General features: G+C 41.5%; 1 protein-coding gene across 1 annotated transcript in view; it reads right to left on the reverse strand.

Annotated features, from left to right (window-relative positions):
- The window catches only part of LOC128736710 (ecdysone-induced protein 74EF-like), a 233,094-nt gene that overhangs the window by 31,970 nt on the left and 177,887 nt on the right, over positions 1-23,237 (reverse strand). The window contains exon 2 of the mRNA XM_053831198.1: positions 3,510-3,578. The gene's annotated coding sequence lies outside the window, so the exon portion shown is untranslated. The remainder of the gene's footprint in view (positions 1-3,509; positions 3,579-23,237) is intronic.

Consider the following 23,237-nt stretch of genomic DNA (forward strand, 5'->3'; position numbering starts at 1 on the left):
GAGAGAACCTGTGGAGAGTGCCCATAACATGGCGTGAAAATCGTCATCGGATCGGCAAATGCGCAGATCAGGAGGAAGCAATTCTTCCGTCCTGTCATCGGCAGACATAGTCTGTCTGTCGATCAATGATAATGATCGAAATCTAATAAATTTTTCCGCGGCCATAGCAGGAATGGCGAGCTATAGCACCTACTTTCCGAGTCTGCACATTCGGAAAGACACCTGCGCAAGGTTGTTTTGTCGAATGCGGCAAAGGTACTCACTGAGAGCCCAGTCAGCATTTTCATATGTATAATTTGATTGCAAATAAGAGTGACGTAATGATATGTATCCAACAAAATCGTATTCGACGCGCAAAAGCCGCTTATCCGTACCATTGAGGAATAATCTTGAGCGATACACTTATATAGGCATTTCAATACGATAAGATCCGATTAAGCGCGACAAACTTCATACAGCTATACGACTTTGTGCTGAAAATCGTATATTTGTCAGCTACTAGCATTATAAACGATAGAATATCAACTTGAGCGCACTTTGTTAGGCTTTATTTACGAATCCGAGTTTGTTAAGGGATATTTACGATAATTTTCGTACATTGATATACGAGTTGGTGCTGGCTGGGAGGATACTGTGTTTCAACACCCAACGATTGACGACACACAGATCAGGAGGAAGAAAGGGAAAAAGATATAAGTGAGCTCTTGAGTAATCTCCATGTTGCCATGGCAACAACTGCGAGAGAGTTACAAACGACACGTGGAAGACATCGTAACAGCTGGTTTGATGCCGAATGCCAGAGAGTGACAGCGAGCGGCTGTACGAAGCAGTCATGTACTATTAGCATTAGTTACTAGACAAGTTCCGAGAGTACAACTTATCATTTGTTTGTGAACCTTAAGGCGGCGTACGATTCAATCAAACGAAATGACCTGTCGCAAATAATGCTAGAACATGGTGTTCCGATGAAACTAGTTACGCTGATTCACGCGACGCTGGATGAGTTCAAACCATGCGGCAGAATAGCGGGAGAGACCTCAGAATCAAACGTAGAAGCGTGGAGCAGTGGAGGCGACCTTTAGTCCTTTTAAATGGGTCAAAATGTCTGCCAACTTTCCTCTTCCAGTAGCCTTCCAGCCCAGCAAGCTATCTGAAGTTTGTTTTGACGTTTCGTTGTTCAACACCACGCTAACAAACTACTTCAGCACTGCTGTTTACAGTTTTCGGGATCGTGTTTTGGTTCGTCTCGTTTTGTTTATCTTTGCGATTTTGGAGTCACCAGCTTCTTATAAGTTGACAGTTCGACTCGTTTTACTACTGGATGCAGCTGAGAGGTGGTTTGTTTGCGATGACTTGGTACACCCTCAGTGATAAAGATTTGATTTCTCCACGAAACTCACGGGATCAAGCTGTACCTGTTCTTGCGCTCCGCTCAAGCGTGCAAAAATTAGGCAGATAGATCAACGCGGGAATAGTACTGCACAGAGCTCAAGTTTTGAACTCTCGCAGCTGGAAATATGCATCAAAGTTGAGCTTTTTAGCCATATTTTACAGCATTTAAATAAATCCATGAAATTTGGACACCAAAAGATTAGGAATTGATGAATAAAGAAATTAAAATATAGGTTTTTCGATTAATCCTTGGATTTTTTCATAACCCATGGCAAATTCAGTAATTTTTTTAAATTGCTTTTTTGCTGAGAACATTTTCTATAATACTTGGTTCTATAATTTTGAATTTTTGAAATAATCGATGTTCAAAAAAATCGGAAAATTTTCGTTTGAGTTTTGTGGGAAAACTCCAGAACCACAGTTTTATTTAATAATTTCTTTCGTTTATTAGGCCATAAATTATGCTTGTGTACAAAATTTCATTATAGTTTTTAGATCCTTCTACCTAATTTTTCTAATAATTTCGAAAAATTCCAAGATCGAAACCCGTTGGAACATGATAATTTCAAAAATTTTAGTTGAATTGGAAATAAAATCTTCTGGCTCAAACTCCTACAACTTATTTACAAGTGCCAGTCCAGGAGTCAACAGTCTTCAGCCAAAGGCGTAACATTTTCCTCATGCCACTCACATAATGCGGAGATTATTATTTCTATACACACTTCAATCACTTTCACTGACAAACGGTTTGCCAGCCAGTTGCAACTTGCTGCAGCTCCTACCTTGGACCGACGACTAGGTAGGTGGTAGCAGGAGAAGTTGTAGACGCAATAACCTACCACAACAACATCAAGTTCGGAGCGGAAACAGGCAGCGCAGTCAATAAGCCTCCTCCTGCAGTCTCCTCCGCTCCACGCTCCGTAGAAAGCCGTTAGGGCTGCTGATGCAATCTATCCTCATCTACTTCTCATGCCTCCGAACGAAGCCACCACTATGCAACCTGTCAGCATTTCGCATCCACCATTCATAGTCATAGTGGAGAAGTAAGGAAAAAAACGCGTAGTTCAGTAGCCGAGCAGTGCATCGATAGAGAGATAGAAGCACTCGGATCTCGACGACGATGATGGCATTGACTCGCTTGCAATTCGCTTCCTTCCTCCTCGCGCACATACACGGTGATCTTGACCGTATCTGGTGCTGCTACCCGTTCGGTACCCACGCTGCGCTGCTCCTGCTGCTGCTGCTGCTGCTGCTGGCCTGGCACCACAAACCCCAACGCCGAACAGCGTCGTGCAAGCAAGCAAGTCGGGTGCAAATGTCTGATGCTGCTTTCAGCTCGCGATTCAAATTTCGCTTCCCAAGGCAAGTGAAATGCACTTTGATAACCAAGCTCTCTCACTCTTCCCTGCTCGGTCGAGAAAAAGAGATGCAACGGCGGTGCCTCTTTGGGGAGAAAGTTCGGACTGTTTTCTATTGCAATCATCACCGCTTCGGCCCGGCCCGGCCCGGCCGGTCGGTTGGTCGGTCAAACAACATTCGCTGGGGGTTGGTCTATCACCTTGACTTCAGCCTTTTCCTTCTACGATTCCGCTGCGCTGCTGCCTGCGACGAGGAACGCCGGACAGCGCGCGAGACACAAAGAGACAGATCGTTCAGTTAGTACATAGGTTTGGTTGGCCTTTAATGCACTTTTTGTTCGTTTGTTTCGGGTCCACCACCAGCAGCAGCAGCCCCAGCAGCAGTAAATGGTCATGCAAGAGTCAATAGATTTCAAGCACACTCTCGCTGATTGCGGGCGGCGATGACCTTTACGGAATCCTGTTTTTGGGCGGCGATGTGCAATGTCTATTTATATGTCCAATTTGTCCGTGATTGCGATGACCGTTTAGTTAATTGTGATTATTTTCGGAAGGAGTTTTGGGTGGGTAATTTATTTGGAAGTGTAGATTGATCTTCATTATTTTCGGTTTCAATTCCGGTGTTAAATATGTATTAGGCAGCGGCTTTATGTCAGGCAAAGCCCCCGGCAAATTGAACTGATTTATCGAAAGACATTATAGTTAATTGAATTCCAATGCCTCGTGGAAGCCAATCTAGAGGACTGGGAAATTACTCACCTTGGCCGGCTGTTATTAACTAGCGTTGCAACCGTTCTTTTGCTTCCATCACCCGAACAGTCGGAATATCTGAAAAGAATCATAAAATTTATCATCAGCAAACGATCACAACTTCATGACCACGACTAACGGCCAGCCCTCATGAACTAATTAGTATTCAATCAGTTACACCGATAATCCATCCTCCGGTCAGCGAGTGATCTATTAACCTGCGCGCGCCCAGCCCAGCAGCAGCAGCAGCAGCGCCAGCCAGCGGTAGTAAGTAAGCACACTTCAAGCGTTCCAAAAAGTAATAAACGTCAAAAGCATAGTAGAAATGAATCATTCTCGTGTTATACTACGTCTTTAGAAAATGCCGGCAATGCCGATGTTGGCGTCTCGAGGTGGGAAAGTTACAAGGTGCCTTATTGTGGTTTATGGCACTGAGCAGTTATTGGCTGATCTTTGTAGACTAAATTGTGTCAATTTCACGCCAGCATTGAGGCGATCTAGAAAAGAGTAACCAGCACAAGATTATTCGAAATTCGGTTGCTAATTATATTTTTAGTACAATTGGTACAATGTACAATGTTGTAACTAGTTTGAAACATGAAAATGGGTTGGAAGAAATTTCAACTTAAAAAGTTCATCTTCTTTGAAGAAACCCCAAATTGTTCAGATAATATTGGATCAAGCCGAGAAATGCTTAACAAAGTTATGAGGTAAGTTTAAAAATGTTCTCTGCAATTCTTCTTATGATGTCGGCAGGTAGTTTAAATGCAGATAAACCGAGGTCGAGTTCAGAAGAAAACCAGCTTAAACTCTGGTAATCTAATTTTGAGCGTATTGGATCACTCAATATTCAACAAGATTTAGACCACAAATGCCCGTTCAAGCTTTGAAAGAAAGTAGGACACAATTTTTTGCAACATATATTAGACTAGTTGAGCCCGAATCTTACGATCTGGAAAATATAAATGTCTGTTTGAAATTCCGAAAACTGCGGATACATTCCATTGGTTAGTGTTTGCGAAGATGTTTAATCTTTGTATTAGTTTTTTGAGTTTTTATATTGCATAATATAGCTCTAAGATGTTGTACATAAAAGAGTCATAGCCAGAAACTGAAATAAATAGTTTTGGTGGTCGTATAGGATTTTATTTAACTGAATAAAAACTTCTGTCTGTTTGCAACATTTATCTAGTCTGATTAGAGTAAAATGTTGTTTAGAAAATTCTTGATCGTTTGCTATCATTAACTCATTTAACTCATTAACTGAAATTTTGCGACTTGGTCCGGTCTGATTTAACACCGACCATATGGTATCGCGACAAGCAATCGAGTTGAGCAGGCGAGTCGAACAGTCGAATCAAGCAATCGAGTCAAGCAGTTCGGTCTAGCAGTCGAACTAGCAAGTCGAGCAGTCAAATCAAGCAGTCTAGTCGACCAGTTAAATCAAGCTGTTCAGTCAAGTAGTCCGGTCGAACAGTTGAATCCAATGGTCGAGTCGAGCAGTTGAGTCGAACAGTCTAGTCGAGCAGTTGCATCGAGTAGTCTAGTCGAGCACTTCAATCGAGCAGTCGAATCGAATGGTTTAGTCAAGCAGTCGGGTCAAACGGTTAAGTCGAACAGTTGAATCGAGCAGTTCATTCGTGCAGTTGAGTCTAGCTGTTCATTCGAGCAGTCGAGTCGAGCGGTTGAGTCGAGTAGTCCAGTCGAACGGTTTATTCGAGCAGTTGAGTCGAGTAGTCCAATTGAGCAGCTGAGTCGAGCAGTCGAGTCAAGTAGTCCAGTCGAGCAGTTAAGTCGAGCTGTCGAATCAAACAAAAGTTAAGCAGTTGAGTCGAGTAGTCAAATCGAGCAGTCTTGTCGAGCAGTTAAATCAAGTTGTTCAGTCAAGCAGTCCAGCCGAGTAGTTGAGTCGAGCAGTTGAGTTGGGCAGTTGAACCGAGCAGTCGAGTCGAGCAGTTTAATCGAGCAGTTAAGTCGAGTAGTCCAGTCGAGCAGTTGAATCGAGTAGTCTAGTCGATCAGTTAAGTCGAGCAGCCTAGTCGAGTAGTTCAGTCGAGTAGTCCAGTCAAGCAGTTGAATAGAGCAGTTAAGTCGAGCTGTCGAATCAAACAGTTAAGTCAATCAATTGAGTCGGGCAGTCGGGTTGAGTGGCTAAGTCGAGCAGTCTAGTCGAGCTGTGGAATCAAGCTGTCAGTTGAGTCGAGCAATCGAATCGAGTAGTCTAGCCGAGCACTTGAATTGAGCAATCGGGTTGAGCAGTTGAGTCGAGCAGCCGATTCGAACAGTCCAATCGAGTAGTTGAGTCAAGCAGTTCATTCGAGCAGTTGAGTCGAACAGTTGAGTCGAGTAGTCCAGTCGAGCAGTGGAATCAAGCAGTTGAATCGGGCAGTTGAGTCGAGCGTCGAGTCGAACAGTTGCATCGAGCAGTTTAGTCGAGCAGATAAATCATGCTGTCCAGTCGAGCAGTCGAATCGAGCAGTACAGTTGAGCAGTTCAATCGACTATAAATGTTTCTAAAAAATACAGAAATTACTACAGTAATGACCCGATTTTGTCACCCCCATGATGAATCCCCTAAGGTGACAAAAACGGGACAGTGACAAAATCGGGTATTTTTTCAATTTTTATTTTTTTGCAGATAACTTAGAACGAACTACATATATTTCATTCTGATCACTTTTAGGACATTTCGCATTTACATCTACCTCTCTGTGGACATTTGTCACCTGTTCACAGCAGCCCCACAGGTATGAAAACACGCGTTTTTTAATTTCGCCGAAATGGTTGATTATACTGGTTAACTATGTTCATAGAAAATTCATAGCGTAAAAAGCTCTTTCTTATGGTGTGAAAGATTCTTTGATTAACCCCCCTAAAAGTAAGATAGAGAATTTATTTTTCAAGCAGTAAGAGATAGAGCAAAACAATGTTCTACAACATTTTTGAGAAGATTATTATAAAGAACTTTGCCAAAGAAAGTGACCTTCTAGCTATTATAGTTGTGGAGATAAGAAACAACTTTTGTGAAAACTCCACGATAATCAACACAGTTGTTTTCACAGTGTTTTAACACATTTGACATGTTTCAAAATGATTTTCAAACCAAGTTTTTGATAAATCAAAAGCGTGACAAAATCGGGTAACAAACGTGACAAAATCGGGGGTGACAAAATAGGGTCAAAAACGTGACAAAATCGGGGGTGACAAAATCGGGGAGTGATAAAATCGGGGAGTGACAAGATCGGGTTACCACTGTATCTCGAAAAAAGGATGAGTCAAAGACAAGATAATTTTATAGGCCTTTAATCGCAAATAGCTGTAACTGTCATTTTTTGGAATTCATCGAAACGGCTTCAAACACATATGATCAAAATGTTAATTTTTCGATATAAACAATAAAAAATTTCCGTTTTTTTTTAGAATTGAAAAAGTACTATGCCCCCTTAAGTCGAGCAGTTGGGTCGAGTAGTAAGTCAAGCAAATATTTCCAGCAGTCGAATCGAGTAGTCCACTCGAGCAGTTAAATCGAGCTTTTCAGTCAAGCAGTCAAGTCGACCTGTCCAATCAAGCAGTCGAGTCGACCAGTCAAATCGAACAGTTCAGTCGAGAGCAGTTCAGTTAAGCAGTCCAGTCGAACAATCAAATCGAGCAGTCTAATCGACCAGTCTAGTCAACCAGTTGAGCAATCGAGCAGTTGACCAGTGAGGTGACTGAGAATACAAACCATTGCTACGAAAGCATGACGTCCTGTCAGGGACTTGTTTTTAGTTACCGATAAGCCTCTTATGACATCCATCCTGCCAGAGACCTGGTTTTCGGTACAGACATAAGCCTCTTATATAAATAGATTCGTATAAGAGTATCTCGGGCTCAAGGCAACTGATGACAAAATAAGAGCACAAGATTAGTACAATTTTTCACAACAGCAACTAAATCTGTTCCGAGCATGGGCATCAATAGCCGCACACGAGTTATGTGAATAAATCCGAGATACAAATTGGTAAAATGACTCGTGAAAGAACTCCAAACTGTGCCGAAGAAATTTACAAATTGCAAATTTATGTTCCGCGAAATCTATCGAAATGGAAGGGAAAATAGTAAAATGGACGCAGCGGGTTTAATGCCAAGTGTTGCGAGTGAATGAAACTTTGACTTTTGTAAAAGACTGATTACTATTCCAATGCAGTTGGTAAAATAAAATTAATAAAATGCATACAAAAAGAACTGATTTGTAATGTGAGCTGTTCTCTCAAATATGGTATATTAGCTGATTGTCCGATCTTATAGCGAATTGACAAATTAACCTGGCTCCGGTCGATTAGCACTCACTTTTAATCTAACTGCTGTCAAAGCATCCATAAATAAACTGAGATTGCATCCCGGTTGAACCAACAGCATTCAATTTGAAGCGCAGGTTAAAACTGGCTAGCATAACGCTTTGGATTTAAAGATCGATCTGTCAAACTGCGCGTATCGTTAATCAATTTCGGTTTCGAGTTAGCACGAACCCAGGTTAATTTCTGAATTCGCTATTACTCGGGCCCTTTTGTCTCTCCGTCACTTTGTCTTCTTCTTGGCAATCCCTATAAATCGACACAAAGCCTTTTTCATGTTTTTGAACCTTGGAATAACGGAAACGAAACAAAGTTTTTTCCATTATCCCTCTTCAGTGGAAGTTCCTCTTTTCTCCAATGTTGCGTGGTCGACACTCGTGTGGTCTAATTTTCTCACACACGCGTACTCATTCTAACGAGCACGCCGGCATAAACTTCGTTATCGGACTCCCACTCTTATTTATTCATGCACTGCAGCGAGTTTTTTCGAGTGTGTATTTAGCTAACAGTCGTCGCTCATCGTTTGTCGTTGTAGCCCGAGCTGCTGATACCGATTACTCGCGAGGGCTCGCACTCCCGCCCGTGAGTAGAGTCGAGGGCGAAGATGAAGATAAGCAAAAGTAATGCAAAATTTGTATCCCAGTACGCCACACGCCTCACGGGCAGTTGATTACACAAGAGTTATTTGACTCGCGAATAAGCTATGGCAGAAAGACGATATGTGCGCGAGTGTGTGGGTAGCAGAATGTCTGCACACAACAACGGCATCTGTGTCTTTTATGCCTGCGTGAGCAGTGTAACCGTTGAATGCTATGCTCTATTATGCACTACTACGGATTTCCGGATAAACTAACACGATTGGTCAAGGCGACGATGGATCGAGTAATGTGTGTTGTTCGAGTATAAAGGGCAGTCTCGAGTCACTTTGAATCTCGAAAAGGTTTACGGCAAAGTGATGGGTTTTCATGTTTGCTGTTCAACATCGCTTTGGAGAGTGTGATAAGAAGAGCGGGGATAGACACGAGTGGCCCGATATTCACGTAGTCCATCCAGCTTCTTGGCCATGCTGACGACGTTGACATTATTACACGTTCCTTTGAGAGGAAGGCGGAAACGTACATCGGACTGAAAGCTGAAGCCAAACGGATTGGATTTGTCATTAACGTATCGAAAACAAAATACATGAAAGGAAGAGGTTCTAGAGAAGTGAATGCTGATCCCCCTCCTCGGATTCATTTAGATGGTGATGAAATCGAGGTGGTAGAAGAGTTCGTGTACCTGACAACGACACCACCAGAGAAATACAAAGACGCATCATGGCAGGAAATCGTGCCTACTTTGGATTCCATAGGACGCTGCGATCGAACAAAATTCGCCACCGCACGATATTTCCAATCTACAAGACGCTGATTAGACCGGTTGTCCTTTACGGCCGTGAAGCATGGACTATGCTCGTGGAGGATCAAGCGTCTTTAGTGTTTTCGAACGGAAGGTTTTGCGCACCTTCTACGGCGGAGTGCAGATGGAAGACCGAACGTGGAGGAGGCGAACGAACCATGAATTGGATCAGCTGCTTAGGGAACCAACCATCGCTCACACCGCAAAAATCGGTCGCTTGCGATGGGCTGGGCACGTCGTGAGGATGTCGGACGACTGCTCTGTTAAGTTAAGTTCTCAATCCGACTGGCACAAGACGGCGGGGCGCGCAGCGACAAAGATGGATCGATCAAGTGGAAGGCGACCTGCGGACCCTACGCAGACTACGTGGCTGGCGAATTGCGGCCATGGACCGAGTGGAATGGAGACGCCTTCTTCGTACAGCAGAGGAAACTACGGCCTGGAGCTGTTTAAGTAAGTAAGTAAGCTATGCTTCTCATACTCACTCGCATGTGAGCAGGCAACGTTGACTTCTCGCTCGATTCACAACATTGGTTTACTCACAGTCACTTACACAACTGCAACCGGTCTATATTCTAGAGAAACACAACCCTTTTTACTTATTTTGACCTCTCACTGTTAGGGATCCCGCCCCTCGTGTCAACCCCCTAGTGCTGATTCGCCTATGTCAAAGAACATGTGTACCAAGTTTGGTGGAGAACGATCAAGGCATTCTGGAGTTATGGTGAAACATACAAACATACAAACATAAACTGACTTTTATATACTCGTATATATCTATATACCTATAAAAATGAATTTCTGTCTGTATGTTACTTATAGACTCGGAAACTACTGAACCGATCGGCGTGTAAATTTGTGTGCAGGGGTTTTTGGGGCTGGGAAAGGTTCTTATGATGTTTAGAGACCCCTTCCACCTCTAAGAGGGGCGCTCCCATACAAATAAAACACAAACTTTTGCATAACTCGAGAACTAATCAAGCAAATGGAACCAAGTTTGGCATGTGGGGATTTTAGAAGGCAGGCGCAGGAGTTTTCTCTATAATGAATTAGGACCCCTCCCCCTTTAAGATTCCCATACAAATGAAACACAAATTTCTGCATAACTCGAGAACTAATAAAGCAAATGGAACCAAATTTGGCATGCGGGGTATTTTTGTCGTCTGTTCAAGCTGTTTTTGTCATCTGTTATTGTGGTGCCATCTTGACGTTAGTTTTTCACATTATGTCGCGTTATTGACACATTCTAGCGTTACGGGACACCATGCCCACTTCGTAAATCAGCTCCTGCTTCACCAAATTCTAGGCATACAACTGCAAAACAAGGTTCCCTTTTGTCACCCAATTTGGAAGCTATTTGCCAAAAAAATAGTGGAACAGGAGCCAATACACACATTAAAAATGGTTGCTAAATGTGTCTCGTAACGCTGGAATGTGTATAATCGGCAGCTTTTTGCCATCAAATTTTCTGTTGCTGTTTTCGATTCATCTCGTTGTGATGTCGTTTTTTCTCATCTCTTCATTTTTCATTTTTTTGTTATCTTTTCGCCATTTTTTACCAATTTTTCGTCATCCTCTAGTCTCACAACAAAGAAAAATTTTTACACTCTTTTTGTCGTTCTTCCGTCATCTTTATGTCGCATATTCGTATTTTTCCTCTTTTTTATATTTTTGGCGACTATTTGATGCGTATGCGTATGCGGATGTGTCGTATTTTTTATGTTGAATTGGCTTTTCGTCATCTTTTCGCTCTTCATCGTCTTTTCTTTTTAATTTAGTCATTTTTTCATCGCCATTACACAGTGGTCCAAACAGCGAAACACGTGATCGTTTGATATAGCGCCGAAACGTGAAGTTTTTTGCATATAGTGTCTTCAGAAACATTTCTTAGTATAACAAGCCCTTTCTTATGAGAGAAATCTTTGGATGACTAATTTCCTTAAAAGTGAGATACGAAATTTATTTTCTCGCATCTTCGAGATACAGGTCTAGTACATTCGGCAAAGTTGTAGTAAATATCAATACAAACAACTTTGTTAAAGATCCCATACTTGTATCTCTTCATGGAAATTGTCTATGAAGCGTTGTTCATGGACAAACCCTTCAAAACAGTTTTTAAACCCTGAGTTATTCTGGTCAACTTCTACGTGTTCATAGTGTTCTAGAAAGTTGTATATCTTTCTAAAATAAACGTTTTTGTGGAACATTATCATACGTGATTTTCTGAAGTTTCGGAGATATTGAGCTTTTTTGATGAAAAATAGTACTTCTTTGAGCTTAAATATTTCCCAAGGTGGCAAATGGTGGCAGATCAAACAACTCGTACTTAAAAGTACAACAAAAAGGTGCGTTGCTTATTTTATTTTTTGTTTCCACAGTCCACACAGTCACCTAAATCTTCCGTTTTTAATTCACTTTTCGTTAGAGTAGACCCTCTTTACTATTCTGTAAGTTTCTTTCTCTCAGAAGAACTGTATTAGAAACTTTTATATCGGCTTTTAAAGAATAAAGTTATGTTTTTCTGGGTATTATTCACTGCACATAGTATACTCGTGATTTTTATAACTGAAAGAAATTTCCTTTTTTTCCGTAAAGTTTATGAAAATTCACTTGATCCGTAAGTTCGGAAAAAATTCCTAAGTCCATAGAACTAAGTATGAATTCGTAGATCTGGCATAACTTCAAACTAGATCCTAAAATCTATGTGGACAATGATCTCCTTAGCAGAAGTGAAAGTAGTCACATCGGATATATGAATGGTATACTCTAAAGTAAGATTCATATTGTCGTGCAGTTTTGGATCTCATAAGTTACATTTGATCCACTACCTTTTCTGGTCTTATTTCTGGTCCAACGATGTTGTTTCTACGCACCACGATCCCTAAACCATTGGGGTTTAGAACACGGCGGAGAGCTCTTCTCTTCATTCCCTGAATCAAATGGCAGCCTGTGGCGAGATTGTCTCCCTTCATTTGCCCGTTTTCCACTCGGCAATCGTCTTTACAAACGCCAGTATAAAGCAGATATTTATACCGCTCTTCGTTCCCTACATGGGTGGTTCCTGGGAGCGCTTCGTGAAGTCCAAGGGCAACTTATAACTAATTTCCGAACTTCAGAGAGCGTGGAATCGGTTGAAAAATACCGTCACTCGTAACCCACGTTTGAACTTTAGCTTAGTACTGATTTCACAGGGAAAAAGAAGCTGACACAAACTTTTCAAATCTAAGACATAGCTGATATATTACTGGAGTTAGGAATATCTATTAGTAGCGTGTATCATGTGCACTTAATGCAGTAAGAACTGGAGGAGTTGAGTACTGTTATTTAATTTTAAGTAATGACTAGAACGTTTGCGAATCACGCACTAGCCATTAAACAAGCTGAAATTATCCCATTTTCCAACTTTCTAATCCGCTGCTCCATACACACCCTGAACGAAAGCATTCGAACATGTAAACTGCCTCAAGTTACGAAATAATCTGTTCCCAGAATCCTCGCTCGGCAGTGCTGGTGCGCAACCCTAGCGTACCTACAACCTATCTATCTCACGACTTTTCCCAATGTTGCGAGAAAATAACGTTTTGTTCTGAGGTTGAGCCGCAACCGTACCGCAGCGCAGCTGTCACACCACCGCCGTCATCGCCGTTTTGAGGCGTCCCCGGCATCCAAGGACCGGCTTATGAATGTGCATGCACATTCTCCGCTCCGGTCCTGAGCGGTTGACAAGATAAATTAAAATTAATAGAATAATTATCGGTTGGATCTGGCGTGCCGTAATCAGCTGTCGCTAATTAATGTGATAGCTTTTGCATTCCTTTGCATCAACGACACGTGATAAACCATTCTTCAGCCACATTTAGCAAAGCAAGGAATCTCCTACACGACTGGTGAAATTGCATTCGGATGTTTTCTGCCGTTATAAGAACGGGACACCGTGACAGACGTAAAAGTAAATCCACCTGCTTGTAAAGTGGAACCTGGTTTGCACGCGTGTGTATGATAATCGCTACCCGAATGCAAGGACAACCGGTCCAGATGACGATGACTGCGACGGGACAAGATTTATGACCCGACGAAGGTTCAGTGCCGCCCAGAACGTTAGAAACGGGAACTGCTCGTTTTCAATAATCAACAACTACGGTAATTGATAGCATTGAGTTCAATGAGTCAATCATTGGCAATCATTGGTTGAAGTTCTTGGATTATCCGGGCAACTTTCTGCCGTAATATTATTCGACAAAGATTTTACGGTTGTTTTTAACAAATTGCTTTCACAGTTCACTCGACTGGGCGGAGGCTTCTCTAACAGCTGCACATCGCACAGTTTCCTTATGGTCTTGGCTCGAAGGAGATTTTCTCCTGACAGGCATCACGCAGCACATCGCAACGCAACGATTTATAGATTTGATGTGTTTCCTTATTGTCGGACAGTCCACCAAAGGGCCGATCGGTGTCAGTTGCCGAGTCAGACAACGGTGATTGTTTTAATTGTGTGCTCGTGAAGTGCGTGTACTAACCAGTACTTGTCACGTTTGCCCCCTTCCATGCCACGGTACGCCACGTCACGTCATCTTCGTTGTACGACAGACCCCAGACCCCGACACTTGATATATTTATAACCCTTGCTGTGCAGCTTAGTTGACAGTTTGCAGCTAATCAACCACCGCACCCATTAGTCATTACGCGATGTCCAACTGACGACTCATTGTTTTTTGTTTCACTATTTATCTTCGCCCGTATCTAATTCTGGGTGCGTTAGTATTTTTCCTCTGCAGTCGTATCTAATGCACTAGAATGGAAACTACTAGTTGGCTCGGGTGACACCGCGTCACCTAACGAAAACAAAACTATAATTAGATTTCGACAAAGGAAATGAAATTTTAATCAAAAATTGAATCAGAGAACAGAGATTACCGACATTCCTTGACTTAAGTCGTGACACTGTGACAGGTGAGCCGTCGTTGGCGCGGCGCCGTTGGCAAAGACAAACGAATCCTGGCGATTGTTTATCAAGCGAAAAGCAAAGCAAATGCAACCACTTGACGATTCTAGCTACACTTTGAAGACGGTCATTCGTCGATTAGCCGTTCTGCAAAAGGCAAGATGCTAGACGCTAGAGTGCCTTTGTTGCTGCCTGCACGCAAACTTGCTCTAAATATGTACTCGCTATCTTAATCTGCCTGTGGTGAAACACTCCGCGTGCGATTTGATTGTATGTACCTACCTACTGCGTCCTTGCTGCAACAATTCCTCCCACTCTGGTGGTTTGAGTATGAAATAGGAACCTATTGAATCAGCTGTTGTTGTGCTGTGAGATATTAGTAAATGTGAAACAAGTCTGTTGCTAGCTCGGTAATGTCCTGTGATTCATCAGCCGTAACATAAGAACTTCGTCAATTTCTCTCAAACTATGAGATTTGAAATTTTTAAATATCTGGCGAAGCTAACAAAAGTCAAGTCAAGTCAAGTCAAGTCAAGTGTCAAAAATTAAAATGCTACGGTTGTATTCAGCTTCCAAATGACGGATCGGTTCATGCAGGCCGTGGTTGGTACGGTGTTCCCACATGTTAAAGTTTTTGGTGTCGTTGAGTTCCTAATGGTCAGTGTAGCAGGAGTGATGAGAGTATAGCAGGACTATCCCATTTCCCCACTAGTATTTCGTTTTCGTCGTTACTGAAGCGGAGCAATATCAATTAAAAGGCACAAGTTCGCGTACGATGACAGATTATCAGGATTCCTCCAAGGTAACATACGGCATATTCTTCGGACGAAACGTTTCTGGATTCTTTCAATACAAAGAGATCAACTCTCAAAATGGGGGTCCCAAACAGCGCAGCTTGTTCCCAAAAGCGAGTGTACCAGCGAGCAGTGTAAAGTATGTAATGTTCCAGGGTCCTGAAACTCGTTACCAATCCTAAGTATCGTTCCTAGCTGTTGCGATGCTTTGTTGATGATCAGTTAATAGTGAAGTCTAAACGATAATTGTTTATCCAAAACAACTCCAAGATCGGTAACACTACCACAACGTTGCGGAATTTGACCATTAATGCGGTAATCATACAAAAACTTATGTTTTGTTTTCGAGAGAAACTGATAACGGCACATTTTGGAACGCTTATAATCATACAATTGCAATCGCACCACGCTGCAAGCCGATTGATCAAATCTTGAAGTCTCAGGCAATCGTCGTTGTTATAAAAAATCATGTAGATTTTGGCATCATCCGCGTACAATAATCTCGTGCCCGGTCGTAATAGACCATTTCCCGTGTACAAACAAAGAAAACAATAGCGATCCTAAAGTGCTACCCTGTGGTACTTCAGTATTGTTTAAGAACCAACATGACAGTGTTGCACCCAATTTAACAGCCATTCTGCGGCCTCGTAAGTAGGCTTCAAACTAGAGGTGTGCGCTGGTCAGATTATCGGCGGCGGCGGCGGCGCAGGAATCATTTTTATTCGGCGGCGGCGGCGTCGCCGGCGTGACGCCGTTCGTTACTATCGGCGGCGGCGGCGTGCATCGGCGTGCGAGTATTTTACACCGTTAAATTACCGCATTTCGTATAAGTTTAAGCAAAATCTTTTTAAAAATCGAACTAAAGTTGACAAGTAAAACAAATCTTAATAATGCTTATTTTGAGAATGATTTTTAATGACCCTTAAATCTGAATAATTTTTTATTTGAATGTCTGCGAATACGCCATATGGTAGACACTAGTACGTAAAAGGCATGGATGATTGGGATACGCACCCCATCTTTCGATTTTATGCCGTACATATGAACGTGCGATTGCCATAGGTTGAATTTAAATTTCAGTTTTCTGCCAATGTGTTTTTTTTAAATTAAGGGATATTACATGCATTGCGTATAATCGACGGCGCCTAAAACTAGGCGGGTGAAATCGGCAATGTTGCACACACTTAAAAAAAATGCCGAAGTCAGCAAAACTTTGCTGAGATTTGGACAGCCGAGCGTTCGGTAAAATTTTTTATAATGCCAAACGTTAGTAAAGATCCGTAAACGTCGAATTGCAAAACTGAAATTTTTACCGAACGCTCGGCTGTCCAAATCTCGGCAAATTTTGCTGAGTTTTTTAAGTGTGCAAATCGAGCTAGAAGTGAAGTATGCCCATGCGAGCGAGTATAAGCAGCATCCAGTGCTTACGCAACTGACACAAGTGTACGATAAGCAACCTACTACCAAGCAATTAAACTACCTACTTACTAGCGAGCGCACAGACTCGAAATGTCTTTCTGCACAGCCCGCTCACAAACCGTACAACTTGGGAGAAGCCAACAGTCCGTGCGGGCTAGCGGCATACTAGGATATATGAATACTTATTTTCAGTGTTGGGCACCGCTAATTCGCTAATTTACTAACCGACCAATCGAGGAACGCTAGTTATACTTTATAATTTGTACTCAGACTAGCCGAATTGTTGCTGGTCCATAATTCCAAATGAACTGCCGCTGTTTATTTTAAAATTAATAAACTGTAAAGCATTTTATCCATTATAATAGGTTTTGATCTTAGTTAAATTAAGAAAAGTCGTGTAATATATACAAATTAGTAATAAGTTGTACAGTGATAGATTACAATGCAAGTTGTTGCGATATGTTCAAATATAGACAGTGACTGTTAATTTGCAGTTTGCGATTAGTGATTAGCGAAATTTCCACGATTATCGAGCAAATTGTATCGGTTAGCGAATTAGTGAATTAGCGGTGCCCAACACTGCTTATTTTGCATATTTTCTTTTTTGTTCACCTTACGTCTTCACTTACACACGCGGATAAGACTGCAAGCCCTAGCGAGTGATCGGTGTCAACTGCTTGGATTGCAATGACGAGCGAGAGCGGAAACTGTGGTCGAAAGCTATTTACACACTCGCAAAAACTTGTCGTAGTGCAGTCCGTAAGAGATACTCATGCCGGCGTGTTCGTTAGAACTCAAACGCGCGTGTGAGAAAATTAGACCACACGAGTGCGGTCTTGCAACACTGGAAATCAGTATGGGGGTAAGAGCGGCACCTAATTTTGGCACCAGTCAGTTTACAACCGCGAAATGAAAAGCAATAATAGCTCTCACCATTCCGCTCTTTCTCCTCACTCTAAAATTTTTATTACTTTCTTCGACCGTACCTTCGTCAATTGTAAAAGAACTACAGTTTCAAAAAATATTCTTTTTCCTTTTTCTCAAGCTGTGATTAGTTTACAAAGCTCAAAAGTTATAAAAGTCTTTGCCAAACTTCTACCAATAAAACCAAAAAAAAAATTTTTCAATACGGTGTGTAGTTTCTGAGAGAAAGGTACATAAAGCTTGAAAATCGTGTTTTTACAGGAGCGGCGTTTTATTCCAGCGAGGTTGTTCCACGCCGCAGTGGAATGCTTATGTGTTCGATCGTTTTTCGGTCACTTCCCGTGGTCGGATCATTACAAAATTAGTATAAAATAAACGAAAAAGACTGCAGAATCAAATTTTGGTCGCTTATGTCTCTTTAAAAAGGAATGAGCACCGAATGGAATGGAAAAAGGAATGTGCTGTCAACATGTTGACTCGCATTTTTGTCAATGTTGGGGCGTGGGTAAATGGCTTCGGCGGTGTGGGAAAAAGGACCTGGGCGGCGCGCCGGTTCTAAATCATCAGCGGCGGCGGCGCACACCTCTACTTTAAACCAAGCAATTAAACCAGCGGAGACATCCAATTTATTGAGTTTAGCGAGTAAAATTCGGTGGTCGACGGGTTCAAACGCTGCCTTTAAGCCTGTGTAAATTGCGTCAACCTGAAGACGCTGGTTCATTGCACGTAAGCAGACAGATGTAAACTCCAACAGATTAGTTGATACTAATCTTCCAGGAAAAAAGCCATGCTGCAACGTAGATATATAGTTTCTAGAATGGAATAAGATGTCACAAGATAATATTATGTCTATTCTAAGCTGTAACTGTGTAGCAGCTGTTTCCCATTTGTATGGCTGGCAGCCAAATACCATTTTCGCTTGAGCTCAGAGATGTCAACCTTCCAGACATTTGTGCATGCATACATTTGGGACCCACCAATTATTTTAATTTATGTTTTAATTTCTGGTCTTACTAATATTGCTGAAGTTTAAAGTACTCCACAAACTATTTTAGCTGTTCAAATGATTAGCTTGAGAAAATCGAATACTGCGGAGAAAATGACAGGCAATATTTGCATGCACAAATGTCTGAATGTTATAACCATCTATCACTTACTGGTTTCTCGTTGTGAAATATAATAGTTCGTTAAAAAACAGCATTTAAAAATCAATTCTACTCTACACACGGCTTTTTGAGTGCTTTCAAATGTTCTACAAAGTTTTTCAGTATATTGACATATACATTTTCTCTAAAGACAGTTTGTCATAGTGACATGTTGAGTTAATGAGTGATGAAATGTTTAAGAAAACAAATCGCATTATTTGAAAAAAAAATCCTATTTCGGGCATTTTAGGGGCAAACCAAACAACTTTCATAGGAAAGTACTGCAGTGCTTTCGATACGGCGCAAAGTTTTCTAAATCGTGAAAAGAATCTATAATGCTTATATCTATACCTATAAAAAAGGATTTCTGTCTGTCTGTCTGTCTGTCTGTCCGTATGTTCCTTATAGAATCGAAAACTACTGAACCAATCGGCGTGAAAATTTGGATGTAGAGGTTTTTGTGGCCAGGAAAGGTTTTAGTGATGGTTTTAGGAAAGGCTTTAGTGACCCACTAAGAGGGGGGGGGGCTCCCATACAAATGGAACACAAATTTCTACATAACTCGAGAACTAATCAAGCAAATAGAACAAAATTTGGCATGTGGGTGTTTTCGGTGACAAGAATTTATTCTATGGTAAATTGAGACCCCTCCTCTCTTTATAAGAGGAATTATAACTCCTCTCCCCTTTAAGAGGGGGGGGGGGCTTCCATACAAATCTCCTCATAACTCGAGAACTAATCAAGCAAATAGAACCAAATTTGACATGTGAAGGTTTTCGTGGGCAAGAAAATTTTCTATGGTGACTTAGGACCCCTCCCCACTTTAAGAGGGGGGCTCCTATACAAACGAAATACAAATTTCCTCATAACTCGAGAACTAATCAAGCAAATGGAACCAAATTTGGCATGTGGGAGTTTTAGATGGCAGAAATTTTTTCTATGGTGAATTACGACCCCCTCCCCATTTTAAGAGGAGGGCTCCCATACAAATGAAATACAAATTTCCTTATAATTTGATTACCAATCAAGCAAATGGAACCAAATGTAGCATGTAGGAGATTTTTGAGTCTTAAATAAATTTTATGATAGTAAGAGACCTCTCACCCCTGTGGTAGGGGGATATGGACTCTCATACAAATAAAACAGAATTTTTTGCGAAACTCAAAAACTAATCGAACTCGAGAAATTCGAGACTCTTCCATAAAACATTAGTCAATAACAAGACCACAAAAACTATCTAAAGTAACACTAGATCATTCAGGACGAGACGGCCGCGAGTGTTGCCGGCGACCCGCCGTCGGAGGCGCCCCCCACTGTGGGGAGGCAACTCTCCTCAGAAATCACTACTGTCTAGGTTTATTTATTTTCCTAGATCTATCTGGGTTTCCTGGAACGAGCGACAGCGAGTAAGGATCGCGAAATGGTACTTTTCACAAAAAAGTTTTCCGTGAAATGGTACATTCCGCTTAAGGTTTTTCGCAAAATGATATTCGGCGTAATGTTGTACAATCATGGCGAATATTACTATCCGCTTTCTGGCTATGCAATGAGGAGACAGGGGAGTTGTTTTCTACTTTACAGTAAGCAGCAAATCAGCGTATCTGGCATTTTATACTAAACGTTATTGTATGTTAGCTTTTTGACTGCATAGGCATCCAAAATTGTATTCAAATTCTTCGTGTCGGTAATTAGCTGTAAATTAGCATTGTCAGCACTATAAGAAGGTTATCAGTAAAGTAGCTGTATATTTTGCCAAAATAGCATTTAAGTAGCATTTAAGGCGACTTAAATGCTTATTGGCCTATATTTAAATAGCATTGGTGATGCTTATTGGTTACCTGGGATGCTTTTATAGTTACGTAACTGCCAAAATGAATCATCTAAGGTTGAACTCCTCAGAAACTTGCAAAACTCGAGATTGTGACAAAGATCATCCGAGATTCATGATTTATGTACAACACAGGTTAATTTGTGGCAATACGAAGTTTGTCGGGTCAGCTAGTACCTACATAAAAATGGAGATAAGTGTGATATCACCAACTATCATCGGACTACCTCGTTGTGTGTTAGTTCCAAGCTTGTCACACGGGGAGGGACGCTCCCGCGAGCATGAGACAAAAATTCAACAGATGAAAACGAAGTGGAGATTCTGGCCCGTCCTTGACGGCCTGCAAACAGGTTCGCGATTCAGCGCAAAAGTACTACTACAGACTATTCACGAAACCACCAGTGTACAAAAGAAATGCATCAACTTTACAAAGGAAATGAAAGGAACGACTAACTTTTAACTATTTTATTCATGTTCCCCCCCTCATGGCCACTTAAGTCTACTCTACTTATCTGTTTAAATGTTAGAGTGTGTGTTTGTGTATTCTGTGTGTCCCCTGGCGCTGACCTCCGAGCTGCATTCGACGTCCAATCCTTCCGCAAGTGCACCCTAGGCACAACAGGCCTACGACGGTACATGGTTGACGTGCCATCTTCAGCATTCGTGCGTATTTGTGGCAAGGAACAATAGGCCTACATGGGATCGAAAGGGGCTTTTAATATGGCAACTAGCATTTCGGCTGTCTAATGCTTGCTTACCGATCCCACTTGCCTCGGTGGTAAGCTACTTCATGATTATGCTCATCTGCCTGAGCTCAAAATCCTCCCGTGCAGCTTAGCGTCGCTTGATCCAACTAACGATATGGACTTTGTAATACGATAAACACTAGTCGTCTGCAGGCTAATACCAACCTTGTTGACGACACTAACACGCACAGGCCGGTGATTCCCAGCCTCACTGCACCCGAATAGAATCTTTCCTCCGCGGGGTTCACGTTCGATAGTACACCGTTAACACCATCAAGATAGCGAACTTGTCGCTTAAATGGTCACCGGCATATTAATCCCACAGAAGTCGTCTGTGCTGAGATTAACCTGTCCGATCGGTTCTGATCTATTGCGATCGGATAACGGCGCTGATAAGAGAGCAAGGGAGAGCGTGTGGGTGGCATTGCCACTGATCATCACTGCTGTGATCGGCATGCGATGTTTTACTCCTTTCGAGAGCCCGTTTTTTAATTACTCCGAGAATGTAGATCGGCCTGGTGCGGCATACGAGTTCGGTGGCTTATTGTTTGCAGCTTGGATATCGGTTCTGTTGTGCTGTTGTTAGTGTACTGAGGTACAGTAGGTACCTCACTGTTGCATTTGTTCCAGTCTGGGGGGATAATAACCATTCCAAGGCAGCGGTACTAAACACTGTCGCACGCTGCCTTTGGAGCGGGTCGGAAATTTTGGTAGGGGACGCACTTCTCATTGCAGTCAAATCATATACAGTAGGGTTATGATTATATAAGCCCCCGATTATAGCTACTTCCGATTATATCAGCTTTTATTTCCGATTATATCAGCCCCAAGAAGTTTATTAGTTTTTAATTTTTAAGTTATTTAATGTTCTTTTTTTGAGATCATAGAACGACCAAATGAGCGTTTCAGGCGATTTAACCCTTTATGGACTAGGCTGTACAGTCAGTGATCCAAGCAGCGAATTATCGCATCGAATCGCATGAGATTACACCAATACGCGAGATTTTTTGCTTCTAGTGTCTTTGGCAATATTTCTTGGTACTTTGTCAACTTTGTCAAAGGCATCATAGCTGTATCTCTTCATATAAATTAGCTATGAATGCTTAAAAAGAGCTTTTTGTCCCCAACTTATGCTGGGCAATTTATATGTGTCCATAGTATTCTAGAAAGTTATTTGTCTTATTAAAATCCACTTTTTAGTAGAACATCATTATGCGTTATTTTCTAAATTTTCCGAGATATTGAGCTTTTTCAGTGAAAAATAATACTTCTTTGAGCTCAAATATTTCTCAAGGTGGTAAATGGTGGCAGATCAAACAACTCACACACAAAAAACCTGTAAAAAAAAGTATCAGTTGTCTGTATTGTATCTTCAAAAGTTACAGTTATTTTAAAAAGTGCTTTTTAAGCTCTTTTTACAAACAAATCATTATATTTCGACAACCATAAGAGATAGATAGTTACTATATTCGACAAAGTTACTTATTTTAGTATGTTCTGCAACTTTTGTAAAGACATCGTATATTTGGTACGCGTTTAAACCTATTTTTTTTAATCGCCCTAATGTGTTGAAACATGACCACCCTAATAACGCAAGACAAAGAACATAATTCATTTGCAAACTTGGCATGCTTTGAGGAAAAAAAATTTTTCAGATTATATCAGTTTTCCAATTATACCAGCCTAAAATTCACGGAGGGGTTGATATAATCGGAACAATACTGTATTTCATCTGCTCAACATGGTTTCTTCAAAGACAGCCCAACCAATGCAATGGTTGAATTCTGGTTGAATTCTCTTCGCTATGTAACAAAGCTATGAAAGACGGCTACACGAGGGACGGTGATGGATACAATATACAGTGTACATCTTAAGGCAGTCTTCAACCGTGTTGATCACCAACTACTGTCGGCTAAAACCAACCATTTGCTCACATGTTTGCGCATATTCCTTTAGACGGTTAAAATCTTATCTGGTGGATCGCAAACTAAATATCAGCTTTACTAACAATTCCGGAGTACCTCAGGGAAGCAACCTGGGACCTCAACTGTTCTTAATTTTTTTAGTGATGTTTCCTTGCTTAAACCTTATACCTGTAAAATTGTGCATACATTAGCATATGCTGATGATCTGAATATCTTTATCATCGTTAAATCAACTGAAGACTGTCGCGAATCAGGGGTTAGCAAAGCTGTTCGAGAACACGG

The sequence above is a fragment of the Sabethes cyaneus genome, chromosome 2, assembly GCF_943734655.1.
Source record: "Sabethes cyaneus chromosome 2, idSabCyanKW18_F2, whole genome shotgun sequence".
Taxonomy (NCBI): domain Eukaryota; kingdom Metazoa; phylum Arthropoda; class Insecta; order Diptera; family Culicidae; genus Sabethes; species Sabethes cyaneus.